The sequence below is a fragment of the Ambystoma mexicanum genome, chromosome 5p, assembly GCF_040938575.1.
Source record: "Ambystoma mexicanum isolate Mex_15411 chromosome 5p, UKY_AmexF1_1, whole genome shotgun sequence".
In the NCBI taxonomy this organism is placed as follows: Eukaryota; Metazoa; Chordata; class Amphibia; order Caudata; family Ambystomatidae; genus Ambystoma; species Ambystoma mexicanum.
The window spans coordinates 584,617,661-584,640,551 of record NC_090930.1 but is presented as its reverse complement, the minus strand read 5'-3'; positions in this window follow the sequence as shown (position 1 = coordinate 584,640,551).

The window sequence follows — 22,891 nt, the reverse complement described above, 5'->3', positions numbered from 1 at the left end:
CTGAGCTTGGCGTTACCGCAAAGACAACGATCGATGGCCAGGCTCTTTGGAACTCAGAGAAAAACAGGGAAAGCGCCATAAACGTGATTGAAGTGAATATAACGGCCTTCCAGTCGCCGTTTGATGTAACTGACATCGAGTTACTAGAAATAGAAGTACCTGCAAACCATAGCGACTCAGGCCTGGTCAAATTCACTTTTCCCTGTAATGTCCATGATGCCAGCGCTAGCTTGTCCAACCCTGCACACCTTACATCTACCACACGTGATGCAAACCGGGCTCAAGAGCTAATGCCTAAAATGCCGCAATTGATAAGCACACTCAATTTAAATCAAGAGCCCCTGTTGGAAGCAAATAAACGAAAATCAGAGAGAGGAAAGGGTGTCTCTGGCAGCCTAATACAAAACACGTCGTCAAGAGCAAACTCCAAATCGGTAATAGCGGAGACCAGTATCCCAAAGCTAAACACTTTTGGAGTGGACTTGGCAGGTCGTGAAGCCAGGCTGACTGAACGCCTAAAAGCCGACTTTGAAAAAATGAAGGAGCGCCTGTCTGAGAGCCTCATAACTGACAAAAACCAAAAAAAAAAAATAGTGTGCTCCACAAATGTCAAAGCTTTGATGGATGAAGGAACATATGCTCATCAGAACACAGTTTCGAATATTACAGCCCGACAGTGTTCAGATGACCAAACGCTGAACAAAAACGGCGATGTTAGCTGTGGTGAGAATCTGATTCCGCGGAATCAAAACACCATCAATCAAGCAAACACTCTCCACTTGAATCGACTCATAAATTCATCGGCAGCAAGGATTTCCTCGCACTGCTCCACTCCAAATACACAACAACATATGAATGGAGCAGCAAAGTCGTGGAAAGGGACTGTGGACCACGGAGTTCAAGGCATCTCTGACTCGAGCATTTTGCTCGATGAAAACAACTCAGCCCATCACCTCAAGGAGGCCCCTTCCTTTTCGAAATCAAACCTGTCAGCTGCTGCTGCGATACAGATACACAATAATGTTCTCGCAGCAACCTCACTAGCATTAATTCCATTCACAAAACTATATGAGAATCTCCACGAAGCAGTCCAAAACAATGGTGCATATATGGTCCAGCTTAACAACAAGCTTACAAAACTAGAAACCATGAATTTAATGCTGCAAGATCGCCTGGATAAAGAAGCAGAAACCTCTAAATTGTGGCATAACAGATTGAATGAAATCACAGGAAAAGATACAGCGGAAAGAAAAATAATGATGGACACATTAACTGCATGTACGAATCACCTGATGGAAACTAAGAGTGTAAAGCAAGCAAGTTCGACTGAATCGAGTACTATGGAAGATAAAAAAGCGAATTCCAAACAAAAATCGCCCGAAGCGGATGTGGCTTTCACCTTGAGCGACGGGGGATATCAGCTAAACTTTGGAAAGGGTATCAAGATCCCTGGGGCGATTGCGACTCCTGCAGTCCAGAGTGCCGTTATTCCGAGCGATTCCACCTCCGTCATAACTGCTAAACAACTCCATAGCAGTTTAAATGCAGTACTTGTCCCTGATTCAATCGACAATGTAGTAAAAATAGTAAGCAAACAGCTTCTTGAAACAATCGAAATACCTCATTCACCAGTTGTTGCTCAGTGTTCATCAGCAAAAACATCATTTGGAATTTTCAATGGGCCTGCTAAAACGCTGACGACTAAGATCCCCATGCAGAATCTGCAAGGGACCAGCTTTGGTCCTACTAATAAGAAACAAAAAGAAAAAAAGAAGCATTGCACAGTAAACAAGCAAACTAGTAAATCAAAGAAGTTTATAAGAAACTTGACTACACCTGCCAAACTTGGACTCTTCGAAAGAGGTAAAAAAGACGAGCCAGCAAAACCAAGAAACACAAAAGAAATGAAACCGGTGGAATCCAAACCGACTACACCTCTAAAAAACAATTCTAAAAAACGTCAAAGAATAGACTCGGATGTCGAATCTGTTCACTCAGAGGCGTCATCTGATGACCTATGCAACCTCTCCACATACTACGATGAGAACGAGGACGAGCCAAGCGGTGAGGAACATTTCGATACTATAATCGTCCAAAACAAAATGGAAGGCGAGGCCGAATTGGTTGGCAAGACAACATTAAATCCTTGGCTCTCTATCCCGAAGATTGGGAAAAATGATACTGTGCATGAATATGTGAAATCGAGAGCATCTGAAGTTCAGCTGACGGGTAAACCAGTAGCTCCTCGTCAAGCTGTTAAACAAGTACAACGCCTTGTCAGCGATGAGCGGAACCCAGTAATGAAGGAGATTTTGAACCCTAAACAAACGGCCGCACAGAGACTTAAAGTACAAAAACACATTGAACAGGAAATGCCCAAGGAGCACAATGCCATGGTAGCAAAAATTCTTATTGAAAATGTTTTTGTAGACGAAAATGAGGTTAATCTAAATAGAGGAAATGTCATCCGACTTCTTCACTCAGTTCCAGCACTAAGAACGGTGTCCTCTCAGGACATCCAAATCGTTGAGTACATCTCTGAGAAGCATGCAGACAGAGTCTACCTCCATATAAAATCAAGACAAGTAAGACAATTCTATCGGCAAAAGATGAACTCTTGTTCCTGGGCTTCTAAGTCTCTGAAGTGCAGACTGAAAAACCTCACAGCCAGTCAGAAAACAGACAAAAAGCCGCAAACGAGTCGGTCTACGCTAATCGCCGTGAAGAGCTACGTCAGCATCTAATGACTGCCTCAGGACCACAACCGTCGACCAGTAAATGGAAATCAGGAAGGACTAATCATTAGCTATGCCAGAGTTGGGAAGGAATCCCGCTAACATTGATTTCCTGGAACACTCGAGGATTCCATCACTTGTATGCTGACTTTCCGGATGATTTGACCAACAATTTAGCAATTTGTCTACAAGAAACATGGATGAGGACTATACCGAAGAAAGATGGATACGTGACCCTGTTAAATCCGGCAAAGAAAAATGCACAGGGCCGCCCGTTTTCTGGACTTATAACCATGATCAAAATCGGAACCGCCTGGGAAATTCTCGAAACGGACAACCCAAATATCTTCGTACAAAGTACGTTATTACAACACCAAAATGGGAAAAACTCCAATAACCAGTATATCCTGTTAATTAACATATATTGGAATCCTGCCCAGATAACCCCAAAAAAATTCATATCTTCCGTAACGAAGATCATAGATAAATATCAACAAATAGATGGTGAAATTTGTATTCTCGTTTGCGGCGACATGAACACATCCTGGTTTGACTCAAACAAATGTTGTATCGTAGAGACCAGGAAAGAAGTGTCACGCCAACATTCGAGAAGTGCACTATGGTCACTCGCAATGGACTCACGAGATTGCGAAATGATAAATGGACGTGTAGAGGGCGACACACCACCGAAATATACCTGGAATAATAGGGGCCACAAAAAAATTTTGGATTATTTCTGGATCTCAAAGCACTCATGGCATAAAATCAAGAACATGAGAATTTTGGAGACAATAAATAGCGATCATGATGCTCTAGTTTTAACTTTGACTCTCCCCTCAAAACCAGATGGAATGAAAATGAACCAGAGCCTAGTGATAAATAATGGGCAAAATAGATTAAGAATAAACAGCAAACAAATAACTAGGCTGGTTAAAGACTTCCAAAACTTGACACGGGCCAAGGATACAGCGTTAAATTATTGTGCGCTCCTAGCATGCAGGAAAGAAATTTCTCTCTTGAAGATGCCACCAGACAAAATACACGCCCATGATTGGAGTCTCAAAGTCAAGAAGGAAAAAAAGAAATTGCACAAAGACATACATAGATTAAAAATAGAGGGAGCGGTGGGTACTGATGCAAGGATAAAAAAACGCAAACAAAAATGCCGTAATTGGGTGAAATCTTATGCCCATATGCGCGACCAAGAACGTGGTGAAGCCATGTTGAAGCTTATAAAATCAAACAACTGCAGAGAAATCTGGCGAATCATGAACACATTTTCTCGTAATCAAGCTTACAAAATTGGCTTGTGGAGTCACTGAGAGTGACTGGAAAAGCCACTTTAGCAAAGTGTTTGCGATTGAAACCAACCGAATGATTCCACCACAAATAGAAACCAAAGATAAATGGGACTGTAACGAGAATATCGAAGACATCATTGCGGCCATACTAAAGCTTAACAACTCTCGTGCAGCGGGTCCTGATGGCATCACAAACATGATGTTGAAAGCCAACAAACAAGAATGGGCGATCTTTATTGGCAACCTGTTCGCTAAGATCGCAGAGTTTAGTAAAATCCCGCCCTCTTGGACAACAGCGATTATAGTACCCATCTTTAAGAAGGGAAATCGGGCGGATCCGGCAAACTACCGCCCAATCGCTTTACTCGATACAATCGGAAAGGTGTTTGCTGGTTTCTTACAAAAGAAACTCTCTGCTTGGGCTAAGTCGAAGAATATCAATGATTGCCGTCAAACCGGCTTCACTAAGGGAGTTGGCACAGAAATCAACTTGACCCTGGTAACCATATTAAAATTGAACTCCATAGAAAAACGGTCAAAGTTATTCATGGCCTTTATCGATATGCATCAAGCATTCGATACAATAAATCGTACAAAACTATGGCAGAAGCTAACCACGTGGGGCTGCCCTGAGAACTTATTACAACCCATTAAATCTCTACACACGACGACATCTATACAGATTCGACTAAACGAAAAAGGAAATTTGTCAGACTCAGTGATGACACATAGGGGCGTGAAACAAGGCTGCCCGATTGCTGCGTGCCTATTTAAACTTTACATCGCGGACATGCCTTTGGCACTGAGAAAGGTAAAGTGTTTTCCGCCAAAAGTAAATGGACAGCACATCAATTGTTTAACATATGCTGACGACATTGTTTTAGTTGATACAACCCAGATAGGACTGCAACGTCTCTTAACTAAATTACATCAATATATGACCATAAATGACTTAAAAATAAATGTAAATAAAACTAAAATAATGCAAATTGGATCGGCCAAAGGCTACAAAAATAAAAACTTTGTGTGGAAGATCGATGATAATCCAATTGCTGAAATCAACGATATCCGATATCTTGGGATAACGATAAATAAATCGATCCGAGAATGGAGCTGGGTACAGGATATCACACAACGTATGAAAACGCTGGCACTTCAAGGTCGTCGAATTCACAATCTTTATGGCAAATTTTCACTAATACCTGTCAGAACATTCTATTACCAAAAGGTAATACCCGCCATCTCCTTTGGGTCAGAAGCTGGGTGGAACTTAGACTATCAAATTTGGGCCAAGCTAGAAAGCATGTTTTGGAAGACAGTGCTACAACTACCAAAACATGTTTCAATTATTGCCATTAGACACGAGTTGGCTCTAGATGAATTATACTCTAGTGTCCTTTGGAAATCTCTAGCGCTCCTACGAAAGATGCAGATGCCAAATCCGGAACCAGCGTATGAAATATTTGCCACATCAATTAGACATCCGCACACAGATGTAACTTCAAAATGGGTCCAAGGTGTAAGGGAGATCATGCTTGCTGCAGACATCAAGATGGAGTTGCTTTTTGCGCAACCCCAAATTGCAAAACGCAAGATACATGAATGGGCCTGGATGACAAATTTAGAAAAACTAGATGGGTTAGCATCTGCACTAAAACTTGGACCTATAAAGAACCAACGGAACGTAATCCCAAGCTATTTGGTGCAATTTCCATCACGTTACCATCGAGATAAATTTCTCCGCCTGCGACTAAATGTCATTAAAGTAAAGGAAATGCTATTCATGAGACACGATCAGTCCACTTTAGATAATACCTGTAGACACTGTGGAGCTGCAGTAGAATCCTCTAGACATTTAATAGCAGAATGTGCAATCCTTAAAGATCGACGAACACTCCATCTAGCGAAGTTCGCGCCCTTGAATATGAATATGGATGAGTGGTGGTTTCGCGTCCTAAGTGGAAGCTCGGTCCACTTGACATGCGCAGTCGTAAACTTCATGGATTCAGTGATATACTGTATCTGAACAGAAAGTGATGTCGACGATAGCGACGAGCTGCGAGACCTCCGGACTATAAATAGAGATGGGAAAGAGAAAATGGGAATAGCGGTGAAGTAAACGTTTTGTAACAAAAGTGAATGTTTTGTAATAAAAGTTTGTAATAAACTATAACTTACAGCGGTCCAAAGCCACACACGCACCGACAACACCAAGGGTTGATATCCCATCCGACACTGTGGTAGCACCCACACCACCCACCCCACCACTCAGGAGCCAATGGCAGAAGGCACGCTGTCCGCAGCCAATAGCTCCATCGGGGAAGCAGCTACCATGGCACCCATGAGTGATGTGGGGGACCCATGTCCGACACTGGAAGTGGAGCGTACACCCATTCCCCAACTGTCTTCACACCACAGCCCATGCAACACATCAAATGGCAGCATCCATGAGGTGTATGCCGGAGAATCACTGACAGGGTTATTGAGGCCCGTGGCGAGCTCACCTGATGGCGGCCACATGCAGCAAGCTGCGCCGAGGAGAAACAGGGGCAGGGCCACAGATGAGGGCATAAGCCTAATACGACAGCGCCAGGAGGAGCTCAATGCCCTGGTTGGCCGGCAAGTGAGCGAGGCTGCCTTGTCCAGGGAGGAGATTCGGGAATTTTCAAGGGACATGAAAGCCGCCATGGACAGCAACATGACGCGCTTATGTAATGAGATGGCCGCTGTGAGGCAGGTCCTAACCCACATTGCTGAGGCGATGGAGGGCATGCGTCACACACAGGGACCTGATCAACCAGGCACCTCATCGTCTGCCAGCTCCGACCAAACAAGCACCCTGCGCAGGTCCAGCCGGTCCTTGCGGCGGCCAGACTCACAACCCCCCAATGGTGGTAGTGGAGGAAGGAAGTAGGGCCAGCCTGTCACTGTTGAGACTTGCAGACTAATGCAGCACTGATGTGCACACCATGTTTGTGGGAGTTGTGGGGGGAGGGGGGTGAGGGTGTTTGGGGGAGTTATGGGGGGAGGGGGGTGAGGGTGTTTGGGGGAGTTATGGGGGGAGGGGATGAGGGTGTTTGGGGGAGTTATGGGGGGAGGGTGTTTGGGGGAGTTATGGGGGGAGGGGGGTGAGGGTGTTTGGGGGAGTCATGGGGGGAGGGGGGAGGGAGAGGATGTTTGGGGTGGAGGGTATATGCACTTTTGATTCACATAATGCTCAATACACACATTATGGCATGGATAATCACATGACTGGACATTGATTATTGTGTATGTGTGCTTTATTGGTGAAGGGTGCAAAGTGTCAATGTCCTCACAATACCCAGTGCCCTGAGCTCCACATCAATTGCACCCTCCTAATCCATGTGTATCAGAAATAATGGTCTATCAGGTGCTGGCGCACAGCACGTCCCTCCTGGGCATCGCCACCTGCATGACCTGCAGCCCCCTCTCCTCCATCCTCATCCCCGTCATCATCCTCAGCAGGTGGTTGCAGTTCAATGTCAGGGGGCATTGGCACATTCCGTCTGATACACATATTGTGCAGCATGACACATGCCATGGTGATCTTGGCCACCTTCTCATGCCCGTACAGGAGTGCCCCGCCCGACCTGCTGAGGCACCGGAAGCGTGCCTTCAAAAGGCCAAATGTCTGCTCAATTACCACGCGGGTACGGGTATGTGCACGATTGTAGTCCTCTTCGTGCCTGTTCTGTGGGTTCCGTACAGGGGTAAGGAGCCACCTCTTCAGGGGATAACCGGCATCACCTGCATGGGTGCAACAATGGGTATGTGTAAGTGTTTACATGAAGTGGAACCTGTACATATCACACAAACAATCATAGCATTGTGAATGACATCCACTGATCCAAGCACGCATGGCAATCAGGGTAACTGCAATGTGGGAAGGTGAGGTAGTCCTTGCAAGTGGACATGCACCATGAATGCATACGGCAGAGATTGCCATGTCCTGGCTGAGTTTAAGTCATTCCTGTTTCCCGGCCCTGGCAACGTTTGTACCACACTGCTAGTATACTGCCATTCCTCATTTGAAGTCACCATGCTGTTTAATGGCAATTCAGTAGTGTTGTACGGGTGTGGCTCACTTCAATGGCTACAGGAGATCCATTTGTATGCACTCATGGGCGCGGGTCATTTCTGATGTTGTTCAGTGTACATTTCTGATGTGATTTTTCCATGCATGTTGCTGATTTGTCTTATGGGGCAAATGGTGTGTTGTGCGGTGTGAATGTGGTTGGAAATGGCATGTTTGGCATAATGGATTGATATCTTTGTCCGGCAAATCACAACTTGCATGTGGTTTTGTGTCCGGTCCATTGTGGGCGGCCTCACTGGACAGTGATGCTAATATGTATGTCCATTCTTCTCCTGCCACCAGTTCGCACCCAGTTGGAGTATGCATCTCCCCCCCACTCACACCCAGTTGGAGTATGCATCTCCCCCCCACTCACACCCAGTTGGAGTATGCATCTCCCCCCACCCCACTCACACCCAGTTGGAGTATGCACCCCCCCCCACTCACACCCAGTTGGAGTATGCATCCCCCCCACTCACACCCAGTTGGAGTATGCATCCCCCCCCACTCACAATCCACATCACACTGCCATGTGGTTGGCCTGCTACTCACCAAGTAGCCACGAACGTTGTCCAGCATGTCGCTCCATGTATCGTGGTATTGTCGAGTTCCGCAGGACCATTGAATCATGGGTTGATCCGGGATATCGGGCACAACAATGTGTGATGATCTTGTTGGAGTCACATACCATTTGTACGTTGATGGAGTGGTATTGCTTTCTGTTACGGTAGACTACCTCATTGGCATGTGGGACTACCAGTTCAACATGGGTACAGTCGATGGCCCTGATGCAACTTGGGATGCCTGCCAGTGAATGGAAGCCAACTTTAGTGTTGGAGATCTCCTGGGCAGTCCGTGGCATGGCTATGTGTTGACGTGTGTGCTTCAGGAGGGCATCGAGCACCTGGTTCAGCGTGCGTGAGAATACTGGTTGTGATATGCCATGCATCTGACCTACCGTATGCTGGTAGGTGCCTGTGGCCAAGAAGTGGAGCACAGTTACCACCTTCAGCAGAGGGGGGATGGCAGTACGGATGTCTATGAGACTCACAATGTCGTCGTATATTATGTCTACAATGGTGGTGATTGTATCCCGGTCCAGACGGTACAGGGTGTGTATCTGCTCAGGGGTTAGGTTGAATGGACTGGCTCTGATCCTGGGAATTGGTGGCTGCCTCTGTGGTATCACTAGGTGCACTGGGGGTGCTTGCTGTGCCTGTCTTGCCCTACTCCTCCTCCCCCTCCTCCTGCGTCTCCTCTGTGCTGCCTGTTGTTGTAGCTGCTGCACTGCAATCATGTCCTCCAGCCCATGTAATGCTGCTAGCATTGCATCCATCTTGGTGTGGAAATGGGTGTGGGAAGGGGTGTGGTGTGCTCTTTTGTGTTACCAGTCTCCATTGCCTCCACCTGTGCTGATTTTGTCAACCTGTGGCAGGTGGGAACACTGCTCAGGCCTTTTAACGGGTGGTTCGTAATGCCGGTATTAGCGCCTTGCCAGTAAGGGGTTTTTGGGTCTTCGCCATGCCGGTATTGCCATGTCCGCATGGCTTGTGATGGCGTGCTATTAGCGCTATGGCGCTATTTCCGTACTGAGGGGTCGCGCGCCCACGGACTTGCCGCTAATAGTGCCACCGTACTTAGCGGTGCCGCTAATAGCGGTTTGTTCGGGTCATAATTGGGGAGGGGATTTAACGATACCGGTAATCCCTTACCGGTACCGGTAAATCCCTACCGCCTACCGTGTAATGAGGCCCATTGGCCTTTAAACAGGCTGAGGCCTGTGACCCTCACAGATTGTCAGACCCTAAACATGTGTGCAACGCAGTACTGAGCCACAGTTGACATGGGAAGGCAGATGAAATGCCATGCAATTTAGGTCATCCTGGACTTCTATTACAGTCATGATCCAGTCATGGACACATAAGGGCATGCGTGGAATGCACATGGAGCATGAATGGGCACTCATGTCCCTGCGAGGCATCTGACCTCTGCACAGTCCAAGTGAGACACCCTGCATCAAGTACTAAGGATGTACCACAAAGGATATGTCTGGCAGATTGGCCGCTGGATGTTAGCATGTACAAAGGAGGCATGAACAGGGAAGTACCCAACAGCAATATTGTCGCAGACCAGTGCTAAATTGGAATTGGGGTGCAGAGCAGGGGGTTGAGGGGTAAGGGAGCATACCTACATTGGGTACCCCCTTGCAGGCACAGTACACATGCACGTCAGTCATGCTATGCATAGTTCCTAGGCTGAGAGGAAGCTCACCCCACGCTACATGCAGAAGTGCCAGTGAGCTGGAACATGGACCGGAGGGGCAAACTGGTAACCAGCATGTGAGTAGGGTGCAAAAGTGGTGATGTGGACAGTCCCCGTCTGCTCCACATGTCCACCATCGAGCAGAGTAGACATGCATCAGGGAAGCATTGCATTACTCACACATCATAACCATGTACACGTGACATGTAGTGGCAGTCATGCACATCACATCACACAAGTAAAACACACACGTCCTTGACAAACATGCATCAACACTCACTGGACTGTGCATTAAAGTCCGGCATCTCTCCCACTCCTTCCACAGATTCTGATGGTATGAACTCCGCAACGAGTGACTCATGCGGAGTGAGGTCTTCCTCCTCCGGTGCAGGCCCACCGCCAGTCACCAGAGTCAAGTTGTAATTTGAGGCTAGCTTAGCCTTAGCACTGCGTTTGAGGTCATTCCAATGCTTTTTGCACTCTTGCGCCGTGCGCACCTCATGGCTGAATTCACTCACATGTTCCGCAACTTGCTTCCAGTGGATATCACGGTGGGCAGCCGTAGTCTGACAATTAGCACCCACTAGCATGTCACGGCTGTGGTCCTGGACGTAGTCCACGAGGTAGTCCAGTTCCTGGTTGCAGAAAGGCTTCTTCCGCGATGTGCAGGAGGTTGTGGCTGTGTGTGGGGTCCCAGCCTGTACAGCAGGTGCAACCTTCCTCCTCTTGGATTGTGGTGCAGACCCTGGCTGGCAAATAACGCCCTTATCAGTATGGCCAGTGGGTTCGGTGGATTGAGCCAAGGGAGTGGCAGGTGGAGGGACAACCAAAGGCCTGATTTATGTCAGTGGCAGCTGGGTGCCTTCTAATGGACCCTGCACAGCAACATCCGCTGTGGCAGGGTCATTGACCACAACTGTCCTGGTTGGCAGACTCACAACCAGGGTGTTGTTGGGTGCATCTGGCCCTGCACTTGCCAACACCCGGCTGTTCGGGGCAGCAGATGACATAACTGCCCCAGGGACACGTGTCTTGGTCATGGCAGCCCTGTGTGCCCCTACGGTTTCCCTCCTGGCCTGTTGGAAATCTTCCAAGGGCTCTTCAAGTACCAACCTAGCCTGCACTGGCAGACACTGAGCCTGGGTGGTGGTGTCCACAGCTGCATCTGCAGCTACCACTACCCTTGGGCCAGTGGCAGTCGATGAAACGGACTGCCGGGTCACACGGGCGCCAGTGCCAGATGCAGAAGCTGCATCTCCCGGAACCACAGGGGGTGGTGGCATGACTGCACCGACACATGCCACAACATCGTGCTCAAGTGGCGCACTGTGATGCTGGAAATGCATTGGAAGGACAGGGCCTCCGTATCCTTGTCCTTTACTGCTTTTTATCGTGTGTTCTGTTGTGTTTTCCGTGCAGGAGTTCATATGGGACTCCTGGCGGTGCAGCTCTCTTTTGGTTTGGTGAACGGACCCATGGGATACGCTTAAGGCACCCATGGGTAGGGGTACAACCCTGTGCCCCTAGTGTATGTTTTTTTGGCACCTATGGGTGGCCCGCAGAGCAGGGTATGGGCTGGTGGCAGCGCCATGCTGAATTTGACAGGTGCGCGGAGTATCCTCCATTTTGGGATACCCCGGCCCTGCCATTGGGATCTGTTGATTCCTGATGGAAAACAAGATGGCCCCGGTGGCCTCTTGCTTTCTATTACCCATTACCTTGATTTCCCAAAGTCCTGGGAAGCCCTGACTCTGTCCCTTCCCCCTGACTGGCTGTTGGGTGGAAATGCCATATATGGTGTTGTTGTGAAGGCCCGGCCAGACTAGCTGGAGCCTTCCCGGTGATGTATGTTGTGGGTACCTCCTGTGGGTGGGACCTGGGTGAATAGAGTGTATGACGAATATGCATTCTGTGTTGTGGGTGTCTAGTATCTGGTGGTTGACACAATGACTGAGACACCCCTGCCCGAAACCGGTATGAATGGAGCTTGGAGTGTTGAATGGGTCGGTACTTGTCCCAATACACATAACTTGTTGTGAGTGTCTGGAGAGAAGTGAATGGCTTGAATACCCAGTGTGCCTGATTGGCTGCCTGCCTGCATGAATGCCCGTAGTCGTGATTGGATGCTTGAGTGTGACCCAGCGGAATGAATGGGAGATCAACAGTATATCTGGGGACCTCTCACTGCTAGGAATCATGTTCAGAAGCTGAAGTCCACTATGACGAGTAACTGGATTAACTGACGCTTGCCCTTGAAGCCCTGCTGGACGAGAAGAATTGCTGTTGCTCTCCTTCATAATCTGAAAGCTGCTGTGCCTCCAAGGACTGACCCAGAGAGGACCTGGTAAGGCATCCTCTTCCCGAGCTACGAGGGACCATCGTGCACAGCTGATCTTTGCCAATGCTCCCCGGTAGACAGACCTTCAACAGGCTGCTGACCCGATACGGGGACTGCTGCGGAACTCCAAGGAAAAGCACTCAACTGTTGTCCGCCACTGTTGACGACCGCCGTCGCCGACCGGAGCCGCCGTGCTCCCTTTTGCCTAAGAACTTCCATTGATCATCGGACGCTCTCGTCTGCATCGTCACCCGCTTGTCTCCTGCTGGAGAAGGCCTGACCGTCGACGCGCCAAGGAGCCTCCACCGGTGGGTTTCCCGCCACCTAAAGACCACAGAGATGCCGACGACTCGACGCCCTTGCTGGGCCACAGTTCTTCATCATCTCTTTGCGGTCCAGAACTATCGCCACCGAGGTGCCCCGCGCGCCTCTTCCTTGCAGGACGCCAATGCTCTATCGTCGACGAGTACCGCTAGGAACGAAGCTGCCACTTCCCTGCCGTAGTTCACCCTGTTCACCGTCGGACGTTCGACGACCCGTGACTCCTGCCTTAAAGGGAGGGCACTCAAGAAGGGCCGTCGATTCCCCGACACCGAACGCCAAGTTCCCCGACACCTCTCGACGATCCGTGGCTCCCACCTGAAAGGGAGGCACTCAAGAAGGATCGGTCGACGCATCGTCGGAGAACTCTACTCCACCAGGTACATTGGGGGGGGGGTAAAACCGTAATAGGAAGAAGTGAGACTATTGAACATATACACTGGGCTTGTGCTATATATCTTTATTTAAAGGTTGCCCAGGTGGGGGGATCTCCACTCAGAGCCGTGCCTAACGGTAGGGGTCAGCATTCTGCCTATTGTTTCAACCATCTTACGTTCCTGCCTATCTCTATTGCTGGTTTCCTCGTTATTAATCTGTGTGACATTTTAACCGTACAGTTGATGCACTTTAATGAGATTCGATAACATTATTGGTACCACTTTAGAATTGTATATATTTCTCATTTTTGACTTCCGAGTACAAAGTGCGTTATTGTGATCGTGTACATACCTTTAAATATTAATTATATAAAGACTGTGTTTTCAGTAACACAGTGTGTGGACATTCCTTTGTGGGGGTTCGGGGACTACACTGTACTTAAGAACCAGCCTGCATCACCTCCTGAGAAGCTAGACCTTGATTGCTCATCCATTGCTACCTTATAGAGAATCTTGGCTGGGGTCCGCTGTGCCTCTCCTCTCCTATATAGAGAGCGGAAGTACAGACACCCCCTATCAGTCTTTACACGCACCCCTGCCTCTTCCCCCTCTGCGGACACCCTGGAGTCCCCCCACTCCCTGGTCAACCCGGCCATGTCCCCGACCACGCCCGCCACGAGGAGTACGCCCAGCTGAGGCGCCCCTCACCTTTGGCGGTCTCCCAACCATGGCACAGATGTAGTAGTGCCGGCACAGATGGAGTAGTGCCAATGGGAAGTGTACACCACAATTGACCTGGGCAATTGGGGTGAAGGGGGTGGGATGCAAGATGTTAACAGCCCCCCTGCACCTGCAAGGCTGTATGTGACCCCAGTGATGTAGTGACGGGTCACGCTACGCTCAGGCACCCCAAAACTGCAGTAAAACCGTGCACGCAACCCTGCAGCCTACGTGCGTGGAATCAACCTCCCGCAGTACGCGGTGGCACCCAGTAACACGAGAAACGCGTACACGTGGGACACTCAGGCTACTATGACCTCGAAAACGGGTGCGATACACAGGGACACCGCAGTGGGAAAAATAGCGTGTGCGACTCACCGTCTGACTAGCGCGATGCATAAAAACACGCGTAGCCAATACCCCCACCAAAAGAAGAGATACGTCCTTGATAGCTGTGAAGTTGTGATGGCGCGCGAAACAACACTAAGCAGCAACACACGTGGGTCTCCACGAAAGGCACGTACAGCGAACTGCTGGCCCTACTCACCTTTAACCCGTGCTGAAGGAAAAGCCTGCGTGTGTCACGTCACTTACGCGCGTATGCCCTTTCCTCAGATTACACGCATTCACACGCGGAAGTGCAGTTTTTACACGCGCGCTGAACCACTATGCCCACATCACGAGGGAAACGCCAGCGCGTAACGTCAGAGAAGCGCTTACGCGCTAAGGGCCTTTGGTCCAATGAAAACACGTACGTGTGCTGACGTGCTTACCCGCTAAGGGCCTTTTCTCCAATTACACGCTGACGTGCACTTTTTTCACGTGCCAAATCACTCTGTATCAAGCTGGCCACGGGAAAACACACGGAAGACCACGCTCCTGCCCAGAAGGCCGAATTACTGCCCCCCAGAGCCCTGAGCACGCTCCCACCTGCCATCTGCTGCTGCCTCACTGCCTGCTGCCCACATGTCCTGCCATTTGCTTCCTGCACGTCAGCCAGGGGTGCAGTTGCTGTGACCACCCCTGCTGGAACCGAAGACTCCCGACTGGGATTCCATCGCTCCACAGACCAGCCCCAGGACCCAGTTTCCCACCCACTTCTGCCTCTGGGGTACCATGTCCAGCACAACACCATCTGGCAGCACTGGCAACCCCCAGCCAGAGAGGCAGAGGGCCACCAACTTCAGTGCCAGGGAAGTTGGTGTCCTGGTGAAGCAAGTCCTGGGGCAGTATGATTCCCTCTTTGGAAGTTTGCCTGCTGACAATGAAGGATGGACCAGGATCTGGATGGACATCGTGACTGCCACCAACGCGGAGGGGGTGGCAGTCCGCGACTTACATCATGTCAAGAAGCACTGGGAGGACTTCAGGTCCAGGACCCTCAACAAGGCCCGGGGCCAGCTGTCGGACCACCGAATGAGGGACCTGGAAAGCATATGCCCGGACGCTCTACGTCCAGATCCTTGAGAGGCAGACCCGTCTGGAGTCGAGTGGTAAGTGTACATGCAGAGTGATTGGACCATGTGCGTGTTGTGGTGTGCCAGTAGTGTGCAGATTGCACATGTGTTTTTGTAGGGCCATGTAGGTATGTGTATGAACATGGGCATGAGGCTGCCACATGTGTGTCCTCTCATGTGTGAGACACATTGATGGTGTATCTGTTGGTAAGCATGCTGGACAAATGCAGGTGTGGGAACACACATGTTTGAATTTCTGTGTATGTACATTGGCATGGTTGTGGCATGGATGGTGGTTCCTAATGCATGTATCTGCACTGTGTACATGTGCATGTGTGTGTATTTGACAAGTGTGCAACTATGATGCAACATGGATGCATGTGACACTGATATGTAGAAGGCTGAATGGCAGATCTGACATCTATGGTGATCTCATCACTGCAACAGTTGGAGGAGATGTAGACATGCATGTAAGTGTGGTGGTGTGTGTGCATGTCTACTGCACTCCCTGTGTTTCATGTGGTGTCTGGCTCACCTTTGGATGCTCATGCTGTTGTATGTGTATGGATGGTGCTGGCTGTTGTGATATGGCTGTGGAATTGCTCATGTGTGTGAGTTGAAATGACATGTGTGTTGGGGATTGTGATGCCATTTCTGAAGTTTGACACTGCCACTCATGTGCAAATGTCATGTGTGTATCAGTCCATTGTACAGTGCCCTGATGCCTGTGTCCTATCTCTCCCTGTCTGCAGCGTCAACTGATGAAGAGGGCGGAGAGGGTGCTGTGGAGCACAGCGGCAGGGATCGCACCGCCAGCCGGAGATGCAAGGCCCGGCTCCCCTCCCAGGTTGTCATCTCGTCAGGGAGTGAGGAGTCCGGTGCTGCGTCCCAGGCCGCAGCTGCCGAGAGTAGGTCCAAGAGGCGGAGGTTGGAGTTGGACTCCTCGGCAGCAGAAGGGGCAGTTGAGACCCCATAGTGTCCGACTGAGGAAGATGGCACGAGTCATCCAGGTTGGTGGGGGGTTTGGTGGAGGAGGAGGCCGTGCAAGGGACAGACACAGGATCTGGAGGTGGGGATTCCACTGGTGCTAGTGGTGCAGTGCAGGGGCAGGGACAGGAGGCTGCACAGGCCACCTTGGTGGTGCCTGTGTGTAATTCTGTCCCTGATCCTGTGACTGCATCATCCTGCACCAGCAGGAATGCCTATGTCCAGACCCGTTTTCAGGGAGGAGATCCGCTTACAACAACTTGCCTTCCACTCCCTGCGGATGTGGCTATCCGGGACCAGGTTGAGCCTGTCCTGAGTGGGATGGTGTTGCGTCAACGGGGCATGCGAGGTGACCTGCAGTGTTTTCATGAGGACACTGCATGTCATCTCGAATGCCTCATTGACCACGTTGACCTACTGGGACAGGTCACCAGGGCTGGATTCCTCCGTTTGCTGGACCTTGTTCTGACCCCCTCCTCACCTGAACCCCCTATGCGCCAGTCTTCTTCCATGCCATCTTCCCACCCATGTATCACCTGGGTACCCTGTGGAGCTGCCTCTGACCCTGCGGCCAGGCTGGTGGAGGACACATCCCTGCCATAGTCGGGAGTCGGACGTCCAGCAGGGGTGGCCACCTCAACAACTGCACCCCAGCTGGAGGAGGATGTGCAGGCAGCAAGAGCCAGGGCACAGCCAGAGGCACAGCAGCAGCAGCAACAAGGTGGGAGCCATGATGGCTCTGGGCCTTCAACATCGGAGGGGCAGGCATCGGCCAGAGGGCAGGAAGGACCCAGGACTGGAAGTGTCTTCGGTGTGGCAGCGGTTAGGCCATGCTATAGATGCGGAGCGGCAGCGGGCAGAAGAGGCACGGATGGTCAGGGCGGAGAACTCCATGCTTAGGGCTCTGAGGCGAGCCGAGTGCCTCGAGGCAATTCGCAGGGACCTGGAGGTCCAGATGTCATCGTCCCTGCAAACCCTCGGGGCCATGGAAGAGGACCGCCTCCGGGACATCGAGCAGGAGTTCGATGATGCCCTGGCCCGGGAAATCGGGAAGTGAGCCGTCGGACTAGCCCGCTGCCATTGTAAATAGTTTTTAGAGTTAGGTTTCCTTTTCCTTCTCCTTTTATTTGTGGTCAATGGACAATGCCACACACATTTGTATACAGTTTTATTTTTATGTAGTTTTTTAGGTAGGTTTAATTTGTTTGGTTGGGCTCATGGACCCTTTACATAGTTGGACAATGGATTGATTTGATTTATTTTTTGAATTTTGCACATGGATTCATGGATTTTTCTTTTGGACAATGGATTGTGAATAGTTTGATCATGCATTAATTTGAATTTTTTTTCATCATGGACATGGAGTAATGGATTTTCTTTTGGAACAATGTATTGTAAATAGTTGGACTATGGAATAATTTGAATTTTTTTTTTTCATTATGAACATGAAGCAATGGATTTTTTTTTCCCTTTCCTTTGGATTTGCGTTGGTGGAGGGAGAGTTTGGACTGTTTTTCTTTCAAATTTTTTTGGATTGGTTATCATTTTCATTCACTCATCTTTTGCACATGCTTTACATTTCATGTTTGCTATTTTTGTATGATTTCATTTCATTTATTTATTTTTGTACATAATACATATTCATATTTTATTTCCATGTGTGGGATTCGCTCATTGGGTACATGCATGTGAAAATGTGGGTTTACACAATCAATGCCAACCAGTGTATCTGTGTGACGGACATGTGTTGATGTTCATAGTTGACCTTTGGTTTGTGTCTTGAGATAGGCATGCCTGTGTGGGACTCCCCGTGCTCCCACTAGATACACGTACCCGCTCTGACAGCGAAATTGCGTGTGAAACTTCCCGCAAACCCCAGTAATACACGTACCCCACACGCACAGGGCCAATCGCGTGTGAAACTTCCTGCGAACCCCAGTAATACACGTCCCCCACTCGCACAGGGCCTTTTGCGTGTGAAACTTCCCGCGAACCCCAGTAATACACATACCCCACTCGCACAGGGCCAATCGTGTGTGAAACTTCCCGCAAACCCCGGTAATACACGTACCCCACTCGCACAGGGCCAATCGTGTGTGAAACTTCCCGCAAACCGCGGTAATACACGTACCCCACTCGCACAGGGCCAATCGCGTGTGAAACTTCCCGCGAGCCCCAGTAATACATGTACCACACTCGCACAGGGCCAATCGTGTGTGAAACTTCCCGCAAACCCCGGTAATACACGTACCCCACTCGCACAGGGCCAATCGTGTGTGAAACTTCCCGCAAACCGCGGTAATACACGTACCCCACTCGCACAGGGCCAATCGCGTGTGAAACTTCCCGCGAGCCCCAGTAATACATGTACCACACTCGCACAGGGCCAATCATGTGTGAAACTTCCCGCAAACCCCAGTAATACACGTACCCCACTCGCACAGGGGCAATCGCATGTGAAACTTCCCGCAAACCCCAGTAATACACATACTCCACTCGCACAGGGTCTTTTGCATGTGAAACTTCCTGCGAACCCCAGTAATACATGTACCCCACTTTCACAGGGGCAATCGCATGTGAAACTTCCTGCGAACCCCAGTAATACATGTACCCCACACGCACAGGGCCAGTCGCGTGTGAAACTTTCCACAAACCCCAGTAATACACATATCCCACTTGCACAGGGCCAGTCGCGTGTGAAACTTCCCGCAAACCCTGGTAATACACGTACCCCACTCGCACAGGGCCTTTTGCGTGTGAAACTTCCCGCGAACCCCAGTAATACACGTACCCCACTCGCACAGGGCCAATCGCGTGTGAAACTTACCACAAACCCCAGTAATACACATACCCCACTTGCACAGGGCCAATCGCGCGTGAAACTTCCTGCGAACCCCAGTAATACAAGTGCCCCGATCGCACAGGGCCAATCACGTGTGAAACTTCCTGTGAACCCTGGTAATACACGTACCCCACTCGCACAGGGCCAATCGCGTGTGAAACTTCCCGCAAACCCCGGTAATACACGTACCCCACTCGCACAGGGCCTTTCGTTGGTGAAACTTCCCGCAAACCCCAGTAATACACGTACCCCACTCGCACAGGGGCAATTGCATGTGAAACTTCCCGCGAACCCCAGTAATACACGTACCCCACTCGCACAGGGCCTTTCGCATGTGAAACTTCCCGCGTACATCATTAATACACGTACCCCACTTTCGCAGGGGCAATCGCATGTGAAACTTCCCGCGAACCCCAGTAATACATGTACCCCACTCGCACAGGGCCTTTCGCATGTGAAACTTCCCGCGAACCCCAGTAACACACGTACCCCACTCGCACAGGGCCAATCGCGTGTGAAACTTCCCGCAAACCCCAGTAATACACGTACCCCACTCGCACAGGGCCAATCACATGTGAAACTTCCCGCGAACCCCAGTAATACGCGTACCCCACTCGCACAGGGACAATCGCGTGTGAAACTTCCCACGAACCCCAGTAATACACCTACCCCACTCGCACAGGGCCTTTCACGAGTGAAACTTTCCGCGAACCCCAGTAATACACGTACCCCACTTGCACAGGGCCAATCGCATGTGAAACTTCCTGCACACCCCAGTAATACACGTACCCCACTCGCACAGGGCCTTTTGCGTGTGAAACTTCCCGCGAACCCCAGTAATGCATGTACCCCACTCGCACAGGGCCTTTCGCGTGTGAAACTTCCCGCGAACCCCAGTAATACACGTACCCCACTCGCACAGGGCCAAGCGCGTGTGAAACTTCCCCCGAACTCCAGTAATGCACGTACCCCACTCGCACAGGGTCTTTCACAAGTGAAACTTCCTGTGAACCCCAGTAATACATTTACCCCACTCGCACAGGGCCAATCACGTGTGAAACTTCCCACGAACCTCAGTAATACACGTAAACCACTCGCACAGGGCCAATCGCGTGTGAAACTTCCTGGGAACCCCAGTAATACACGTACCCCACTCGCACAGGGCCTTTCGCGTGTGAAACTTCCCGCGAACCCCAGTAATACACGTACCCCACTCGCACAGGGCCAATCGCGTGTGAAACTTCCCGCAAACCCCAGTAATACACGTACCCCACTCGCACAGGGCCTTTCGCGTGTGAAACTTCCCGCAAACCCCAGTAATACACGTACCCCACTCGCACAGGGCCAATCACGTGTGAAACTTCCAGCGAACCCCAGTAATACACGTACCCCCCTCGCACAGGGCCAATTGCGTGTGAAACTTCCCACGAACCCCAGTAATACACGTACCCCACTCGCACAGGGCCAATCACGTGTGAAACTTCCCGCGAACCCCAGTAATACACGTACCCCACTCGCACAGGGCCAAGCGCGTGTAAAACTTCCTGCACACCCCAGTAATACACGTACCCCACTCGCACAGGGCCTTTTGCGTGTGAAACTTCCCGCGAGCCCCAGTAATGCATGTACCCCACTCGCACAGGGCCTTTCGCGTGTGAAACTTCCCGCGAACCCCAGTAGTACACGTACCCCACTCGCACAGGGCCAAGCGCGTGTGAAACTTCCCCCGAACTCCAGTAATGCACGTACCCCACTCGCACAGGGTCTTTCACAAGTGAAACTTCCTGTGAACCCCAGTAATACATTTAACCCACTCGCACAGGGCCAATCACGTGTGAAACTTCCCACGAACCTCAGTAATACACGTAAACCACTCGCACAGGGCCAATCGCGTGTGAAACTTCCCGGGAACCCCAGTAATACACGTACCCCACTCGCACAGGGCCTTTCGCGTGTGAAACTTCCCGCGAACCCCAGTAATACACGTACCCCACTCGCACAGGGCCAATAGCGTGTGAAACTTCCCGCAAACCCCAGTAATACACGTACCCCACTCGCACAGGGCCTTTCGCGTGTGAAACTTCCCGCAAAACCCAGTAATACACGTACCCCACTCGCACAGGGCCAATCACGTGTGAAACTTCCAGCGAACCCCAGTAATACACGTACCCCCCTCGCACAGGGCCAATTGCGTGTGAAACTTCCCACGAACCCCAGTTATACACGTACCCCACTCGCACAGGGCCAATCACGTGTGAAACTTCCCGCGAACCTCAGTAATACACGTACCCCACTCGCACAGGGCCAAGCGCGTGTAAAACTTCCTGCACACCCCAGTAATACACGTACCCCACTCGCACAGGGCCTTTTGCGTGTGAAACTTCCCGCGAACCCCAGTAATGCATGTACCCCACTCGCACAGGGCCTTTCGCGTGTGAAACTTCCCGCGAACCCCAGTAATACACGTACCCCACTCGCACAGGGCCTTTCGCGTGTGAAACTTCCCGCAAAACCCAGTAATACACGTACCCCACTCGCACAGGGCCAATCACGTGTGAAACTTCCAGCGAACCCCAGTAATACACGTACCCCCCTCGCACAGGGCCAATTGCGTGTGAAACTTCCCACGAACCCCAGTTATACACGTACCCCACTCGCACAGGGCCAATCACGTGTGAAACTTCCCGCGAACCTCAGTAATACACGTACCCCACTCGCACAGGGCCAAGCGCGTGTAAAACTTCCTGCACACCCCAGTAATACACGTACCCCACTCGCACAGGGTCTTTCACAAGTGAAACTTCCTGTGAACCCCAGTAATACATTTACCCCACTCGCACAGGGCCAATCACGTGTGAAACTTCCCACGAACCTCAGTAATACACGTAAACCACTCGCACAGGGCCAATCGCGTGTGAAACTTCCCGGGAACCCCAGTAATACACGTACCCCACTCGCACAGGGCCTTTCGCGTGTGAAACTTCCCGCGAACCCCAGTAATACACGTACCCCACTCGCACAGGGCCAATCGCGTGTGAAACTTCCCGCAAACCCCAGTAATACACGTACCCCACTCGCACAGGGCCTTTCGCGTGTGAAACTTCCCGCAAACCCCAGTAATACACGTACCCCACTCGCACAGGGCCAATCACGTGTGAAACTTCCAGCGAACCCCAGTAATACACGTACCCCCCTCGCACAGGGCCAATTGCGTGTGAAACTTCCCACGAACCCCAGTAATACACGTACCCCACTCGCACAGGGCCAATCACGTGTGAAACTTCCCGCGAACCCCAGTAATACACGTACCCCACTCGCACAGGGCCAAGCGCGTGTAAAACTTCCCACAAACCCCAGTAATACACTTACCCCACTCGCACAGGGCCTTTCGCGTGTGAAACTTCCCACGAACCCCAGTAATACACGTACCCCACTCGCCCAGGGCCAATCACGTG